Genomic DNA, 18,315 nt, shown 5'->3' on the forward strand with positions numbered 1-18,315 from the left:
GGAAGTTCCTCAAAAATCTAAAAACAGAACATACACCTCAGCAATCCCACTTCTGGGTATATATATCCAAAGGAACAGAAATCAGTATATTGGTGGTGATATCTGCACTCTAATGTTCACTGCAGCATTACTCACAATAGTAAAGATACAGAAACAACCTACGTGCCCATCAACAGATGAATGGACAAATATTGTGTATATATACACACAATAAAATCCTATTCACAGCCTTAAGAAGGGGGTAAATCCAGTCACTTCTGACACATGGATGAATCCAGAGGATAATGTGCTAAGTGAAATATGCCAACCACAGAAAGACAAATACCACATAATTTCACTTATATATGGAATCTAATAAGCTGAACAAATAGAAATAGATAATGGAATGATGGTTACCAGAGGCTGGAGTGGGAAGGAAGGGAATGAAGAGTTGCTGATCAAAGGGTACAAAGTTTCAGATAGACAGAGGAATGAGTTATTAATCAAAAGGTGCAAAATTTCAGGCAGAAGAATAGATTTTGAGATGTATTACATACAAAGTGACTAGAGTCAACAATATATATTATATATTTTTAAATAACTAAAAGTAAATTTCAAATGTCTCACTATAAAAATGATAGGTCAGGTGAAGGATATACTAATTAGTTTGATTTAATCATACCACATTGTATACACATATCAAAACAGTACATTATACCCCATAACATTAGAATGTTGCATATACTCACTATATACATGAAACAATGACTTGTCAGAACCAGACGAAACAAAACAAAAAAGAAGAGATAGGTATATTCAAAATCTATCATTTTCAAGGTTTCAAAATAGGAGTGATTCCATAGGACAAGGGTGGGTAGTAATCACTTTTGTTGTTGTTGTTTTTTTGAGACAGAATCTCGCTCTGTAGCCCAGGCTGCAGTGCTGTGGCGCGATCTTGGCTCACTGCAACCTCCGCCTCAGCCTCCCGAGTAGCTGGGATTACAGGCATGTGCCACCGTGCCCAGCTAATTTTTGTATTTTTAGCAGAGACGCGGTTTCACCAAGTTGGCCAGGCTGGTCTTGAACTCCTGACCTCGTGATCCACCCGCCTCATCCTCCCAAAGTGCTGGGATTACAGATGTGAACCACTGTGCCCAGCAGTAATCACTTTTGATACTTTAAGTACATGTAAAGCTTAAAGCTAGGGTTAGAAAGGTCTACTGCCTCAAAAAGATGCTGGAGAACCAGAGACTATGGAATAACCGGAAGGAGGTAGTCCAGATGAGGCTGGTGGCCAGTGATGAGGAAGATGAGGCAATCCTTGGTAAGATGTTCTGCTTTCTCTATGTAGTTCATGAGCATCAAACGAGAGATGTACTTGTTGCTGGCTCTTGCTGCTTAAGATAACTAAAACAAAAGTCCTCTGGGGATCTTTGCATGCAGATCTAAACCATGTTAATTTTGGATTTTAATTCTTTTAATGCTATGTTTAAAGGAATATAAAAGACTCATATTTATCTTTGATTATAAACTTCCTTTAATATTTGAGTTCAGGAGAGAGTTCACTGTGTAACCACACTGACTTTTCTCTATGGCTTTTATTTATCTGGAATATCTGCAACTGCACAGTTATAGTTGTGTAACTGGAAGTTTCTAAACCTTTTGAGTCACCTTAAAAATGTTTTTTTGAGATGGAGTCTTGCTCCGTCACCCAGGCTGGAGTGCAGTGGTGCGATCTCGGCTCGCTGCAAACTCCACCTCCCTGGTTCATGCCATTCTCCTGCCTCAGCCTCCCGAGTAGCTGGGACTACAGGCACCTGCCACCATGCCCGGCTAATTTTTTTGTATTTTTAGTAGAGACAGAGTTTCACCATGTTAGCCAGGATGGTCTCGATCTCCTGACCTTGTGATCCACCTGCCTCAGCCTCCCAAAGTGCTGCGATTACAGGCGTGAGCCATCGCGCCTGGCCGAGTCACCTTAAAAATCTTATACCATAGTAGGATAGCTACATTAAAAAAAAATTTTTTTTTCTCCCAAACTTGCCTTCCTAATTTCCAGTGTACCTAACTGGTTATGCACAACTATTGCTGCACTTGTTATAAAATTAAGGTGAAAGTTGTTGTATTAGTCAGGATAGGCTAGGCTAAGCTATAGTCACAAACAACTCCAGAAGCTTAGAACCAGGTTTCTCAATCTCAGCATTAATAATATTTTTAACTAGATACTTCTTCGTTGTGGAGGCCTCAACTGTGCACTGTGGGATATTTAGCAGTATAACTGGCCTCTACCCACTAGAGGCCGGTTATACTCCCCTTGTTGTGACAACCAAGAACATCTCCAGACACTGCAAATGTTCCTTGGTGAAGAAGGAGGGGAACGTAATAATCCCTGGTTGAGAACCACTAGTTTAAAACAATGGATGGCCTTTTAAAAACATAGGCCACATGTCCATCCTGGTCTAAAACTGATAGAATAATCTCTTTCTAGGGTACTGTTGGTCTTGGGGCAGATGGGAAAAAAGAGCATGGATGACTATGTACTAAAAGCATTTGTACAGAAGCAACGTATGTATGTCACTTCTCACATTCCTCGACCAATGCAAGTCATATGACACAGGTCACATCAATGGGATGGAGAAGCATATTTCCCACTGAGGGAGAAGCAGAAACTATACGTGCACATAAAACAGTTTTCCATGTTGCTTTTTCCTCATCTATGTGGACTCTTAAACTTCCATCCTCCCAAACAATCCTTCAATGTTAATTAGAATTAAAGGCAGAACAGTAGTTCCCCTACTTTCTTCCTCTGTACTTTGGGAGATAAACAAATCAGTATGGAAGAACTTATCAAAATAGGCTATTTTCATGGAATAAAAATTTTAGAAGACATCTGGATACAGTCCCACACCACTACTGTATCTTTACTTGGTACTAATTTTATGGTATGCAGGAGGAACACATATCATCTTTGTTCTTTCTTTGCCTACATGGTCTGAAAATTCACATTCTCTCCAGTGGGTCAATTTCCTGTATGTTTCCTTGACAGGAGTGCAAAGTGGCTTCCGCTCTTAAGGTATCTGTACCTTTTGAGCAAAGCATTCCTTACAACGTCTCATAATTATTTCAGGACCAAATGGTACTATTTCTTTTTCAACAAGGTCAGGTGAATCTCTGAAGAAAAGCCCACAAAAGCCTTGTCTTTTTTTTTTTTTTCCCGAGACTGAGTCTCACTCCGTTGCCCAGGCTGGAATGCAGTGGTGTGATCTCAGCTCACTGCAACCTCCGCTTCTCAGGTTCAACTGACTCTCCTGCCTCAGCCTCCCGAGTAGCTGGTATTACCGGTGCATGCCACCATGCCTGGCTAATTTTTATAGCTAATTTTTGTAGTAGAGATGAGGTTTCACCATGTTGGGCAGACAGGCCTCTAACTCCCGACCTCAAGTTATCTGCCCACCTGGGCCTCCAAAGTGCTGGGATTACAGGTGTGAGCCACTGTGCCCAGCCCTTGTTGTCTTTTCTTCCTCCACGTAACATTCTTCTTTTCTCTTTTACTTCAGGTTTGGTTTCCTTTCCACCATATCAGATTCCAATACTTCCTGTTTTTCTTTTATAACTATATCCTCCTACCTAGCTAAAGATTCTGCACACTCTCTGAGAAGTTATAATACAGCAGAGTATTCTTCAATTACAAATAAAGACACATTTTGAATACACAGAGTGTACTTTCTTCTGGTATATCAAAAATACTGCATTCTCTAAAGATCACATTAGAACAATTCCCTCAAATTTTCATACTTTTTAGTTAGGACTGAAATTCCAGGTAGAATTCTTCTACCTTGCATCTCCCCCTGGTAACAACTGGGCTAGTTACTAGAAAAACTACCTCTTTCTCCTCGATTCTCCTAGAGATAAAAGGTACATAAAGATATAATACAAACACGCAATTACACACATTTCTTGGAGAAGTAATGACAAAAACTTGATTGTGTGTTTCACAAGTTATTGGGAGCCGGTTAAGAGTGCAAGCAGGTTGGAAACAAGAAAGTTGGCATTTGCTGGTGATGACAACTTGCCTTTATGGGCAGGCAGGTCTGTGGTTTATGGGAGGCTGAGACTGGCTTACAGAGCCAAGGACAATAAAGACAGGAGGAATTAACTTTGATTAAGGAAAGTGGGGAGGGTTCATGAATAAATAAAAAGTGCTATAGTAGAGATTAGATTTTATCATAGCTAACCATAAAGCATTAGGTGCTACAAGAAAAATACAGATAAAGTACCACAAATAATCATATAGACCATGGTCACTATCAAAAGCTCAGATATTGATTGTCTACTAATGGCTCTTCCAGCCAATTCCAGTGTGCTTTTAGAGTACTGCAAAGGTGACTCTGAAATTGAGCTACCATCAATACCCATTTTCTGCCCATTTGGCTGTTGCATGCCAGGCTCTCCAAATAGCCGGACTCTAGAGCACATCTTAAGCAAGCCGGAGCACATCATCTTTGCCCTGGGAGACGAGCTGCAAGCTTTTGAACTTCCTGTTAGGAAGTATCCATATCTTCTAGTTAGATGTTATTTATGAGTTTCATCTATGATTCTTTTTTTTTAATTTTTTTAAATTTTTTTTTGAGATAGAGTCTCACTCTGTTGCCAGGCTGGAGTGTAGTGGTGCGATCTCAGCTCATTGCAACCTCTGCCTCCCAGGTTCAAGAGATTTTCCTGCCTCAGCCTCCCGAGTAGCTGGGACTACAGGAGCTCGTCACCATGCCCAGCTAATTTTTTATATTTTTAGCAGAGACCGGGTTTCACCATGTTGGCCAGGCTGGTCTCGATCTCTTGACCTTGTAATCCACCTGCCTCCGCCTCCTAAAGTGCTGGGATTACAGGCGTGAGCCACCGTGTCTGGCCGATTTTTTTTTTTTTTTTTTTTTGAGACAGGGTCTCACTCTGCCACTTAGGCTGGAGTGCAGTGGTATGAGTGTGGCTCAATGCCGCCTTGACCTCCCAGGCTCAAGCAATCCTCCTAACTCAGCCTCTTTGAGTAGCTAGATTACAGGCACAGATTACCACACCAGGTTATTTTTTTTTTTGTACAGACAGGGTCTCAATATGTTGCCCACACTGGTCTCAAACTCCTTGGCTCAAGCGACCTTCCTGCTTCTACCTCCCAAAGTGGTGGGATGACAGGCATGAGTCACCATGCCCAGCTCTATGATTATTTCTAAGATGATAAATAATGGCATAGGAACCCTCCAAATAACAGCCTTCCTATATTACTCTTTTTCTTGGAACTTCAATTAACCACAGCCAAAAATCAGCCATAAACTTGAATTTTTAAAAGTCCTTCTGAGTGGACAATCATCTGTACTTTATGGAAAAAGATATGATTCAAAGAGAAAGGAAGGTAGGACCAGAAAATACACATAGTTTATCTGTAGGTCTGGTGGTTACTGGGAGTAATGAGTTATATAATGAAAAGGAACCAGAACTAAATCTATCATTAAGGAATTCACTGGTTGCAGAGCAAAACTTCTTTAAAGTTGACCAAATTTGAGCACTTTTGCAACTAAAAATCTCTACTGTGTTTCTATGCATCGCTGGGAGGCTTGAACTAAGCAGAAGAACTTTAGCTCTGCCGACCTTTTACTCTCCTACACAGGTAACAATGGAGACTACAAATCATTTTCCTAAGCTTTCCCTAATTCCTCCATTCCTTAACAAAACCAGTTCCACTTTGGGCACATCTTGTAGGCCCAGAATGCTCTCTAACACATCTTCCTCCACTTAATATGAGTTTTGATTCTGCTTAAGTCACACAGCTGCAGTGGCATGCTGTCTAGAAATAGTTTGTGTTGGTATTCAAGCTGAACAAACCCTGATTTCTATTTATGACACTCCCTTCTGACTCTTTGATTCCAATCAATGTACTGAAAATAAAACTCAGACCCTGAATTAAAAAAAAAACATTGGCTAGATAGGAACAAGGCTTACAATACATAACCTTTTCCACGCTAAAGTTGAAAGAGGGAAAAAGTTTAATGTCCCTTCCTCTGCCACCTCTCTTCCCACCTATCTCAGTATTTTTAAATATTGATGAAAACCACAAATTGAACACCTCCTTATTCAGTTTCTCACAGGCTGTTACCAACAATGGGGCAAGGTTACCCACTAGTATCAGAAGAAAAACAATGTTCCACAAACCATAGGAAACATGTTTGTGGTTTTTGCTGTAACTGCTGAAATACACAGTATTTTGGCCCTAAAAACAAACTAGGTACAATTAGGAAAAAGGGCTTTCCAGATGTGATGGTGAAGAGATGCAGATGGGCTGCAGGCAACAATGACTGAAAATGGACTTTGGCTACTATAATTGCTAGCCAGTTTTACTACTGCTGCTGTCTGAAAGAGGCAAAAGTCTTACATTTTGCAAAGATACTACTAATGGCTTCAAAGGAATGGAATTCTTACCTTGCTCCCAAATATGTATTCCCTTTCCCTCATGGTCAAGACTGATTTACCACATTTCTTCCTTCCTTAGGGAGCTCTAAATTTCAAGTGAACCAGAAGAACACATCAGTTGAGAACTCCACAAAGGTTCACTTATGAGTTCCTCCACTTGAGAGAGGACATTTCAGTAAACGGCACCACTCTACTTTTTATAATTAAAGTATGACCTATGGGAATCACTTGTGACTCCTCTCTCTTCCTTATCTTTTCTTTCTAGTTTATTTCATAGACTGATATGGTTTGGATATTTGTGCCCTCCCAATTTCACATTGAAATGTGACCCCCCAATGTTGGAGGTGGGGCCTAGGGGCGGGTGTTAGATCATGGGGGTGGCCTCCTCATGAATGGCGTTGTGCCATTCCCATGGTAATGGGTTCTTGCTCTATTAGTTCACATGAGAACTGGTTGTTTAAAACAGACTGATATCTCTTCCCTTCTTTCTTGCTCTGTTTTGCTGTGTGACATGCCTGTTCCCTCTTTGCCTTTTTGTCATGAGTAAAAGCTTCCTGAGGCCACACCAGAAGTTGAGAAGTTGATGCCATTCTTGTACAGTCTGCAGAACCATGAGCCAAATAAAACTCTTCGTTTTATAAATTACCAAGTCTCAGGTGTTTTTTTTTTTTTTGATGTAGTCTCATTCTGTCGCCTGGGCTGGAGTGCAGTGGCGTGATCTCGGCTCACTGCAACCTCCACCTCCCGGGTTCAAGCGATTCTCCTGCCTCAGCCTCCCAAGTAGCTGGGATTACAGGCACCGGCCACTACGCCCAGCTAATTTTTTGTATTTTTAGTAGAGACGGGTTTCACCATGTTGGCCAGGCTGGTCTCGAACTCCTGACCTTGTGATTCGCCTGCCTTGGCCTCCCAAAGTGCTGGGATCACAAGCGTGAGCCACCATGCCCAGCCAGTCTCAGGTATTTTTTATAGCAACTTCGAGCAACTGTATTTTCGTAAAATGGACTAACACACAGACCACTGTTTACTCCTTCAGAATGTTTTAGTTTCATTTCTTTCTCTCCATTTTCACCGTTGAGATTATAAGCAAAAGTCCCATAATTATCTTACGTGTCTTTAATTCCCCCCCTCCCCAATCCATTCTGTATGTCAGGTTAATTTTTTCATCTTGCCAGTATCTTAGAAGACATACAATGCCTCTCTATTTTTAACTGGATAAAGCCCAAGCTATCTGTAACACTCCAATCTCTCCATAATTGTTCCTATCTTGTCTAGCTATCTTTATCACCCAATAATTCCTTACTCCATTATTTTTACAGCATAGAATTTTAATTTTTAAGGCAATTTTAAAAACATTTGTTCATCTGATTTCCACAACAAACCTATGATGATACAAGTGTGTAATCCCCTTTTAAAGTAAACTTCAAGTATAAAATATGTATAAAAAGTACACAAATAACTAGTATACAGTTCTATAAATTTTCACAAACACACCATGAAGCATCATATGGATCAATAAATTGAACAGTAGCAGTACCCCAAAAAAGTCCTCCTAAGGTCTTCTTTTAGTTACTACCCCGACCAAAAGTAACCTCTTTCCTGACCTCTATCACCAGAGGGCAGTTCTGTCAATTTTTGAACTTTCTAGAAATAGTATCATACGGTATATACTATTCTGTGTTTGGCTTCTTTTACTCAAAGTATATTTGTGGGATTCATTATGGTGATACATGCAGCAATAGTTTGTTTATTGGCAATTCTCTTCATTGGTGTATCTGCTGGTGTGAGGCTCCAGCTGTTTTGATGTAGGTCAGTTCATTAACCCCAGCCCAGGAAAATTCATGACATACTTCTTCCTTATTTATTCTCATTGCTGAATAGTGCCCCATTACATAAATATGCTACAATCTAGTTATTTATTCTACTGTTGTTGGTCTAGTTTTCCCCCCAGTTTCAACCTATTACAAAGAGTATTGCTGTGAACAGTCCTATACATATTTTAGGGCATATATGTACACATTTCGAGAGAAACGGCTGGATCACAGAATATGCATATATTCAGCTTGAGTAGGTAATGCCTAATAGTTTCCAAAGTGATTGTAGCAAATTATACTTCTACCAGCAGCATAGGAGAGTGTATTCCTAACATTGTCACCAACAACTGGAATCACAGGCTTTTTCATCTTATCCATTCTAGCTGGTACGTAGTGGTGTCTTTCTGTGGTTTTAATTTGCATTTCCCTATCAACAAATGAGGTTGCCTATGATCCCCTGAGAATACCGAGGACAAGATAGATCAATGGTATATCCAGGAACAAAACTCAAGTCTCCTGGCTCTGAGTCCATAGCTCTTCCTGCCACCCCACACAAACTTTTCACTCCCAGAAAGACCAAGATTCTAATGAAGCTGCCATACATGCTGTATTTCTGCCTCTACAGCCTAGCTTCAATACCTACTAGCTGTGCGATTTTGCACGAGGGACTATACTGCTGCACTGAGAGGTAGCAGCCTCATCTGTAAGAAAGGAATAAAAGTTAATTGTTGGCACATACTCGATAAACATTATTGTTTTCTCTTTTGAATGCTTTAACATTATGCTTGCCACACAGGTACTCAATAATAGATGTCAATTTGGAATGTCAAAAATTTAATCTTTGTTAATCTTTTCTTCCATTTTCCTCTGTCTGCCATATTTTAAGTTATCTCTTCTCTAATTTTACAAAGTTAGTTAATCTTATTTAGTTAAGTGAGACAATATAAATAATTTCTCAACTCCCTAAATGTCTTTTCCTTGCTTCTCTTAATAATGAAGATTCCTCGACACTCTTACTTTACCAAAAGACTTAGGAGGCATCTACGTTCACTTTTATCTCAGTTGCTTTAACCAAACTTGTTCAATTAAGACACTGGGAAGACTGAAATGGGAGAAACAGTTTGGTAACAGAACCTTAGAAGTCTGTATCACATACATAAAAGGATTTCTCTTCCCTATGTTCCCTACCTCTACAATTCAAAGTATTAATATAAAATATGTCATAATAAAGAATCTCAAAATATTTTAAGACAGACTGAAATGGATACTTTCAATTTTGACATAAATTTCTAGGATTCTCTTTAGTCCTAGATATGGGAAAAATTGGCAATTCCCTTCATCACTATTTCTGTTGGTTTGTGGCTCGAGCTATTTTGATGCAGGTTGGTTAATTAGCCACAGCTCAGGGAAATTCATTACACACCCCTTGGCTGAGTATTCTCCTTTCTGAGTTGACTTCACAGTATATACTTTATTGAATGCCCACTAATGCTTACCTTTCTCTGGTTTGCTAAGTAATACTGATATAATTTTGAAAATTAGAACACTACCTGGTGATTGTGGCATCTCATTAAGGACTGAGGGGCAGTCACTTTTTCCTAATTACACATGTGTAGAATAAATGAATATTCTTCTCCATGAAGCCACTCCCCCAGCTGAACACCTGCCACCTGGCTTTGAGGGACTTACCCAGAGACCAGCCTCAGAGGCATATGGCATTTTGCATGTTTGTTTAGATTCATTTTCCCATGATCTGTCCCTTTCAAATGATCAAATATGCTCAGTAATTTGTAAGTTAGTCTTATCCATGCAAATGAAGAAAAACTTAGGCTACAGGAAATCAGAGAATCTTAGAGAGATAATACTTTAGAGGTCACTTAATCCAATTCTCTGATTATACAGAGGGAGAAATTGAGGCTGAAAGATTGCAGAGACTTGCCTAAGGTGACATAGGTAACTAGTAAGGTATCTAGATTTCAAACCCAGAACCACTCTGCATCCTGTGTACTTTTCAGTACACCACAGTGCATACCTTCATTTCTACTGAGAGGCGGGGATAGGAAGATAAATTATAACTGTAAAAACATACCATTTTACTATTTATTACCCTCTGGCCAAAAGTTACAAGTGTAGATTAGATATTTCCCCATCCTTCTCTTTTGGTTCCCTAAAGAAGGCACCTATGAAACATACCTGTCTTATTTTTTTCAAGACTGCACTGCATCCATTACAGGAACTCTTGCGAACCTACTCACAGCCAGTTATTACAGCCCTACTAAAAGAAACAGAATTTAGTCATCTGGCCCAAAGCTTCTTCCTTCACCAGAAAACAACAAACGAGGGATAGAAGCAGGCACTTCATACAAATGGATCGAAAAGAAATGTACGTTGCTAATGTACCAATGTTATTCTCTATGGCTAATGTAACTAGTTTAAATAAATTATATTTGAATAGTTTAGCTCTGAGAAGCTATATACTCTAGTACTGCATAAATTATGGAAGTATGTTAAAGTCCCAGTATAACGCCTTTAGGGTGTGAGACCACATTACCAGAGAGACTGTGTCATAATGAAGGTTTCCCAGTACTGCTGAAGGTAAGATACTTATGAGTGCGGTCTATGAGAGAACTACCTTTTAAGGAATCTTATGTTATAACATATTATGTAAACACACACACACACACACACACAATTATAACATTATTGTACTTTATCATAATAAAGATTCTATCAAAATTTAAAGTCAAGCACAGATAAATACTGTATGTTCTCATTCATATGTGGGAACAAAAAATTTTTTTGAGGTCATGGGAAATAGTAGAACAGCGTGTATCAGGGGCTTGGAAGGGTGGGGAGAGGTTCGTTAGTAGACACAATATTATAGCTAGATAGGAGGAATGAGTGCTGGTATTCTGCACCAATATAGGGTGAATATGGTTAATTAAAATTTATAGTATATTTTCAAAAAGCTGGATGAGAGGATTTTGAATATTCACAACACAAAGAAATGAAAAATGTTTGAGGTGACGAACATGCTAATTACCCTAATTTGATCAGTATTATATACATATACCAAAATACCATTCTATATTCCATAAATACATGCAATTATTACATGTCAACTAAACATGAAAGGGAAAAATTTTATTAAAATTTAGAAAGTAGGAAGAGACAACTTCATACCTATTGACTACCTACTTCCTAAAACACAGCTATGTACTTTTCTTATATTACTTGATTTAATCCTCACAACTCCATAATATATTATGCTCTCATTTTTACAAATCAGGAAATTAAGACACAAGAGATTAGGTGGCAGATTTAAGATCACATAGTTTATAATACAGAGTTGGGGACTTGAACCCAAGAGTGTCTAATTCTATAGCCACTAGACTTTCCTTTATGCCATGTTGCTACCACTCACAAAATTAAAGATGCTTTTTAGCTTCCCAGCAAATTCACAGCAGATCAACTCACTACTCGTAGACAGTGTGTCTTAAACTTTGTTGGATTTGATTCATTAATCCATTCATCCATCCACCACATGGATACTAGGTGTCCACCATGCCCCAGGCATTCCACTAGGAATATACTGATGAATGAAAAAGAAGTTGCTACGGTTTGGCTGGGTGTCCCCACCCAAATCTCATCTTGAATTGTACTTCCATAATTCCCACTTGTTGTGGGAGGGACCTGGTGGGAGATAACTGAATCATGGGGATACTTTCCCCATACTGTTCTTGTGGTAGTGAATAAGTCTAAGGAGATCTGATGGTGAGTTTTTTTTGTTTGTTTGTTTTGAGATGGAGTCTCGCTCTGTTGCCCAGGCTGGACTGCAGTGGTGTGATCTCAGTTCACTGCAACTCTGCCTCCTGGGTTCAAGCAATTCTCCTGTCTCAGCCTCCCGAGCTGGGACTACAGGTGCCTGCCACCATGCCTGGCTACTTTTTGTATTTTTAGTAGAGACGGGGTTTCACCTTGTTGGTCAGGCTGGTCTCGAACTCCTGATCTCAGGTGATCCACCAGCCTTGGCCTTCCAAAGTGCTGAGATTACAAGCATGAGCCACTGCACCAGCCAATCTGATGGTGGGTTTTTTTTTTTTTTTTTTTTTTTGAGACATAGTTTTGCTCTTGTTGCCCAGGCTGGAGTGCAATGGTGCAATCTCGGCTCACTGCAACCTCTGCCTCCCGGGTTCAAGTGATTCTCCTGCCTCAGCCTCCCAAGTAGCTGGGATTACAGGTGTGCACCACCACGCCCAATTTTGTATTTTTAGTAGAGACGGGGTTTCTCCATGTTGGTCAGGCTGGTCTTGAATCCTCTACCTCAGGTGATCCGCCCGCCTTGGCCTCCCAAAGTGCTGGGATTACAGGAGTAAGCCACCACACCCAGCCAATCTGATGGTTTCATAAGAGGTGTCCGCTTTCGCTTCTCTCTCATTCTCTCTTGCTGCTGCCATGTAAGAAGTGCCTTTCACTTTCTGCCATGATTGTGCGGCCTCCCCAGCCATGTGGAACTGTGAATCCATTAAACCTCTTTTTCTTTCCAGTCTTGGGTACGTCTTTATCAGCAGCGTGAAAATGGACTAATACGGAAGTCCTCACGTCTTTTGACACAGAGGAAAGTGTCATTAATTAAATAGTCATGCACATAGATGTAAAATTACAACTGTTAAAGGTTATGATGGATTAAGAGTTAGTATCTCTGGGTGTGAAACTTAACATGGTACGACTGTAGCGTCTAACAGGGGCCTCTGACTCAGACTAGAGGGTCAAGAAAGGCTTCTCTGAGGAAATGGTGATTGAGTATAAATATCAGTAAGTAAAATTATTTAGATGAAGAAGACCGTTCTAGATTGAAGGAACAATATATGCAGAGTCTGAGGTGAGAGAAAGAACTGCACGTCTGAAGACACAGAAGAAGGGTGGTGTTAGGAGAGAACAAAGTGGAGCCCCACAGTACAACAGACTAGAGAAGGAGACACAACCACATTCTACTGGGCATTGCAGGCGACATAAAGGATTTTGGCTTTTATCCTAGGAGCAAAGGGAGGCCACTGAATGGTTTTAAGAAGAGTGACAACATGATTGGGTTAACTGTTTTTTTTTTTTTTTAAATGGAGATGGAGTCTCATTATGTTGTCCAGGCTGGTCTGGAACTCCTGGGATCAAGTGATCTGTGCACCTCAGGCTCCCAAGGTGCAGGGATTACAGGCATGAGCCACTGTGCCCAGCCAGGATTTACATTTTATAAAAACTCACACTAAAATGGGAGAACTGATTCAGAAGAGGGAAGAATGGATATATGAAGATCACTTAGGAGGCTACTAAAGTAGTCTAGGCAGTATCTTTATCTGAAAAGGTAAAAGAGGAAATGAAGAGAAACGAATGGATGTGAGAGATATTTAGCAGCGCAAAACGACAGAACTTAGTCAATGGAGGAAATGAGAAACGAAGACTTCTGAGATGACTCAGGTATCTGGCAGGTACAATTAGATGATTACAGAATATTGAAAGAAGATCAAATTTGCTGGGAGGAGAGGAGAAATCATAGGTTCAATTTTGGATGTGCTGTGTCTGAGATGCCTTTGAGATATGTAAATGGCAGTCAATGAGGCAGTCAGTGAGTCAGCCCTCTGTATTCAGAGGTTCTGCATTTGTGGATTCAACCAACAGCAGATTTAAAATATTCAGGAGAAACAAATGAATGGCTGTATCTGTAACTAACATGTACAGATATTTTTCTTGCCATTATTTCCCTAAACAATACAGTATAACAACTATTTACCTAGCATTTACATTGTATTAGGTATTATAAGTAACCTATAAATTATTTAAAGTATACAGGAGGATGTGCATAGGTTATATGCATACTACGTCATTTTACATAAGGGACTCATTAGTATCCTCGAATTTTGCTATCTGAGAGGGGGCTAGTGGGTAGGATGTCCTGGAACTAATCCCTGAGGATACTGAGGGATGAATGTATATGAGTCTAGAGCTCAGAGAAGAAGTCTGGATTAGAGATAAAAACTTCTGAGAGAATAAACAGTAAGCAATAGATACAGATGAAATAACATGAGGAAAACAGAGACCACCAAGGACTGGGCCTTGAAGAATTCCAACACCTGATGAATAGATAGAAATGGATAAATCTGTACAGGAGACTAAGAAAGAATAAATGCTGAGAAAGGAGAAAAACAGGGATAATGTGATGTCACAGAAGTCAAGGGAGGAGACGGTTATAAGAATAAAAAAGTCTGATTAGCACTGACAGGTCAAATAAAATAAAGACTTAAAAGTCTGCTGGATTTAATAACATGAAGATCATTACTGATCCTAACAAGAGCTACTTCAATGGTGTGATGGGGTGGAAACTACAAAGAAGCAGGAGTATAGAATGAGTGGGAGATGCTGTGGTGGTAAAAAAAAAAAAATTCAGTACTCATCCTAAAGTTGTTAAGTTTTGTTTAAGAAAGCAAACTTTCATGCCTGTAATCCAAACACTTTGGGAGGCTGAGGCGGATGGACTGCCTGAGCTCAGTTTGAGATCAGCCTGGGCAACACTGTGAAACCCCGTCTCTACTAAAAAAAAAAAAAAAATTAGCCGGGTGTGGTGGCATGCATCTGTAGTCCCAGCTACTCAGGAGGCTGAGGCAGGAGAATTGCTTGAACCCGGGAGACAGAGGGTGCAATGAGCCAAGATCGTGCCACTGCACTCCAGCCTGGAAGACACAGCGAGACTCTGCCTTTTAAAAAAAAGAAAAGAAAGCAAGCAAAACTTATTAAGAGGTTACAGAACACAGACACAATGCTACAGTTTTGCTAATTCTTTAAATGCAATAAAAATCCAAAAAAGGTAGGCTCAAAGTAGCTGGGTAACCCAGAAAAATCTTTATAGAGAAGAAAAGTCTTAAGCAGAGTACTTAAGTGCAAAATTGAGTGATTGAAATATGCTTAATCTAGGGAAATTAAATGAGAAAAATACATGGTGTGTGTGTTGGAGGGGGAGCTGGAATTGGGATGGGCTGGAGTGATGAAAAAAAGCCAAGAGATATAGTCTTCTGTTTTGTAATATAGGCTCAATACTAAATTATTTAGGACTAGATAATCTAGGTCCTAATGTCTCCCTTTTGCTGCCAACCTGGGGGCCAATTACACTAGAGGGTTGGTAGAAAAAAGAGAATATAAGAATCATAAATCAATTATGTTGCTCACTAGTTTTGGATGATTCTGTGTGAAAGGTGAGGATGAGTAAAATAAATGGCTAAAAAGTAATTTTATATTATTTGTGATTTTTAGGCAGTTGGAAGAAGTGGAAAAAGACACAGACTTTATAAAACCAAATCTGCAGCCTAGAAAAAAAAATATATATTTTACAACTACAGACTTTAGAGCTAGGGGGAATCAGGTGTGAATACTAACTACTTACTATCTACGTAGCTTTGGAAATGCAATCTATCTCTGCACTCCAGTTTTTCATTTGTAAAATGGGGAAACAAGCTTCTAAGCGAAGATGTTTCTGGATTTAGAGATGAGATGGTAGTACTTGATTCCTAAGCATCTAGTAAATGGTGGCTAATATAGTTGTATTAATACTAAATGAAAAAACAGGAAATACAGTCAAACAGATAACCTTGTATACCTGACAGGGACATTTAGTTTACTAGTGGGCCCTAATCTACATTTTTGTATATTTATCCACAAATAAGTGAAAAGCATCAGACAGTAAAGTGTAGTTTTTGGGCCTATTTTGAAATCAATATAATCTGTCTCATAGACTTTTACAACTAATATTACATATATAACTATTCAATAAATATTTAGAAAAGTAAAATATATTCTTACTTTATATTATTGCCAACTTTAAAACTTAATTATTTGTTTTTCAGATGGGGGCTCCCTCTGTCACCCAGGCTGGAGCACAGTGACACCATTATGGCTCACTGAAGCCTCGAGTTCCTGGGCTCGAGTAATTCTCTCACCTCAGCCTCTTGAGTAGATAGGACTACAGGTGCACGCCACTACACCTGGCTAATTTATTTTTTGTTGAGATAGGGTCTTCCTATGTTGAACAGGCTGGTCTTGAATTCCTGGTCTCAAGTAATTTTCCCATCTTGGACTACCAAAGTGCTGGGATTACAAACGTGGGCCACCATACCTGGCCATGTTATAGCTAATTTTGTAAAAACCAAAAGAATAAAAAAGGCAGGCCAGGTGCAGTGGCTCACGCCTGTAATCCAAACACTTAGGGAGGCTGAGGCGGGCAGACTACCTGAGGTCAGGAGTTTAAGACCAGCCTGGCCAACATGGTGTAACCCTGTCTCTACTAAAAATACAAAAATCTGCTGGTGTGGCGGCACACGCCTATAATCTCAGCTACTTGGGAGGCTGAGGCAGGAGTATCACTTGAACCTGGGAGGCAGAGGTTGCAGTGAGCTGAGATCACGACATTGCACCCCAGCCTGGGTGACAAGAGTGAAATTCTATCTCAAAAAAAAAAAAAGACAACTATAGTTAAGGGCAAAAAAAATAACATAGGACAAGAAATGGTAAAGGGATAAGAGACAAGACAGGCAGATAGAGAAGAAACGGTCAGACAAGAGCTGAGACAGGGAAAATCTGCCTCGACTGCCTGGATCCCTTCATAGCCCTCCCCTCACTATTTCTACCTGATAGTCCAAACCAAAGCAGTCTAAGCCTCCCGCTCTGCCAAGCCAGCTTTTCCCTTGCCTGATTGTGCTGTGTCCGGAATTGGTGGGTTCTTGGTCTCACTGACTTCAAAAATGAAGCCCGGGACCCCCGCGGGGAGTGTTATAGTTCTTAAAGGCGGCGCATCTGGAGTTTGTTCCTTCTGATGTTCGGATGTGTTTGGAGTTTCTTCCTTCTGGTAGGTTCGTGGTCTCGCTGGCTCAGGAGTGAAGCTGCAGACCTTCGCGGTGAGTGTTACAGCTCCTAAGGCGGCGCATCTGGAGTTGTCTGTTCCTCCCAGTGGGCTCGTGGTCTCACTGGCTTCAGGAGTGAAGCTGCAGACCTTCGCGGTGAGTGTTACAGCTCATAAAAGCAGTGTGGACCCAAAGAGAGAGCAGTAGCAAGATTTATTGCAAAGAGGGAAAGAACAAAGCTTCCACAGTGTGGAAGGGGACCGGAGCGGGTTGCCACTGCTGGCTTTGGCAGCCTGCTTTTTTTCTCTTATCTGGCCCTACCCACATCCTGATGATTGGTTCATTTTACAGAGAGCCGAGTGGTCTGTTTTGACAGGGCACTGATTGGTGCATTTACAATCCCTGAGCTAGACACAAAGGTTCTCCACGTCCCCACCAGATTAGCTAGATACACAGTGTGGACACAAAGGTTCTCCAAGTCCCCACCAGAGTAGCTAGATAAGAGAGTGTCGATTGGTGCATTCACAAACCCTGAGCTAGACACAGGGTGCTGACTGGTGTGTTTACAAACCTTGAGCTAGATACAGAGTGCCGATTGGTGTATTTACAATCCCTGAGCTAGACATAAAGGTAGACATAAAGCCAGACACAAAGTCCCCATCAGAGTAGCTAGATACAGAGTGTCCACTGGTGCATTCACAAACCCTGAGCTAGACACAGGGTGCTGATTGGTGTGTTTACAAACCTTGAGCTAGATACAGAGTGCCAACTGGTGTATTTACAGTCCCTTAGCTAGACATAAAGGTTCTCCACGTCCCCACCAGACTCATGAGCCCAGCTGGCTTCACCCAGTGGATCCCGCAACGGGGCTGCAGGTGGAGCTGCCTGCCAGTCCCGCGCTGTGTGCCTGCACTCCTCAGCCGTTGGGTGGTCAATGGGACTGGGCACCGTGGAGCAGGGGGTGGCGCTCGTTGGGGAGGCTCTGGCGGCACAGGAGCCCACAGAGGGGTGGGGAGGCTCAGGCATGGGGTGCTACAGGTCCCGAGCCCTGCCCCACGGGAAGGCAGCCAAGTCCTGGAGAGAAATTGAGCACAGCAGTTGCGGGCCCAGGTGCTAAGCCCTCACTGCCTGGGGCCAGTGGCGCCCACCAAGCCCTCGCCCACCCGGAACTCGTGCTGGCC

At 40.9% G+C, this 18,315-nt stretch overlaps 1 protein-coding gene across 17 annotated transcripts in view; it reads right to left on the reverse strand.

Moving 5' to 3' along the window:
• NARS2 (asparaginyl-tRNA synthetase 2, mitochondrial) overlaps positions 1–18,315 on the reverse strand; it is a 149,205-nt gene that overhangs the window by 11,428 nt on the left and 119,462 nt on the right. For 2 of the 17 annotated variants that reach the window (XR_010121365.1, XR_010121363.1), the window contains exons 12-14: positions 10,446–10,527; positions 8,896–8,953; positions 6,448–6,523 (exon numbers count right to left, since the gene is read on the reverse strand). The exons of 11 other annotated variants lie outside the window; for them this stretch is intronic. The gene's annotated coding sequence lies outside the window, so the exon portion shown is untranslated. Of the gene's footprint in view, positions 1–6,447; positions 6,524–7,748; positions 8,954–10,445; positions 10,528–18,315 lie in introns of those variants that run through there. 4 more of the 17 variants (XR_010121364.1, XR_010121366.1, XR_010121367.1 and 1 more) reach the window with 4 other exon arrangements.

The sequence above is a fragment of the Symphalangus syndactylus genome, chromosome 6 (assembly GCF_028878055.3).
Source record: "Symphalangus syndactylus isolate Jambi chromosome 6, NHGRI_mSymSyn1-v2.1_pri, whole genome shotgun sequence".
NCBI classification, from domain to species: domain Eukaryota; kingdom Metazoa; phylum Chordata; class Mammalia; order Primates; family Hylobatidae; genus Symphalangus; species Symphalangus syndactylus.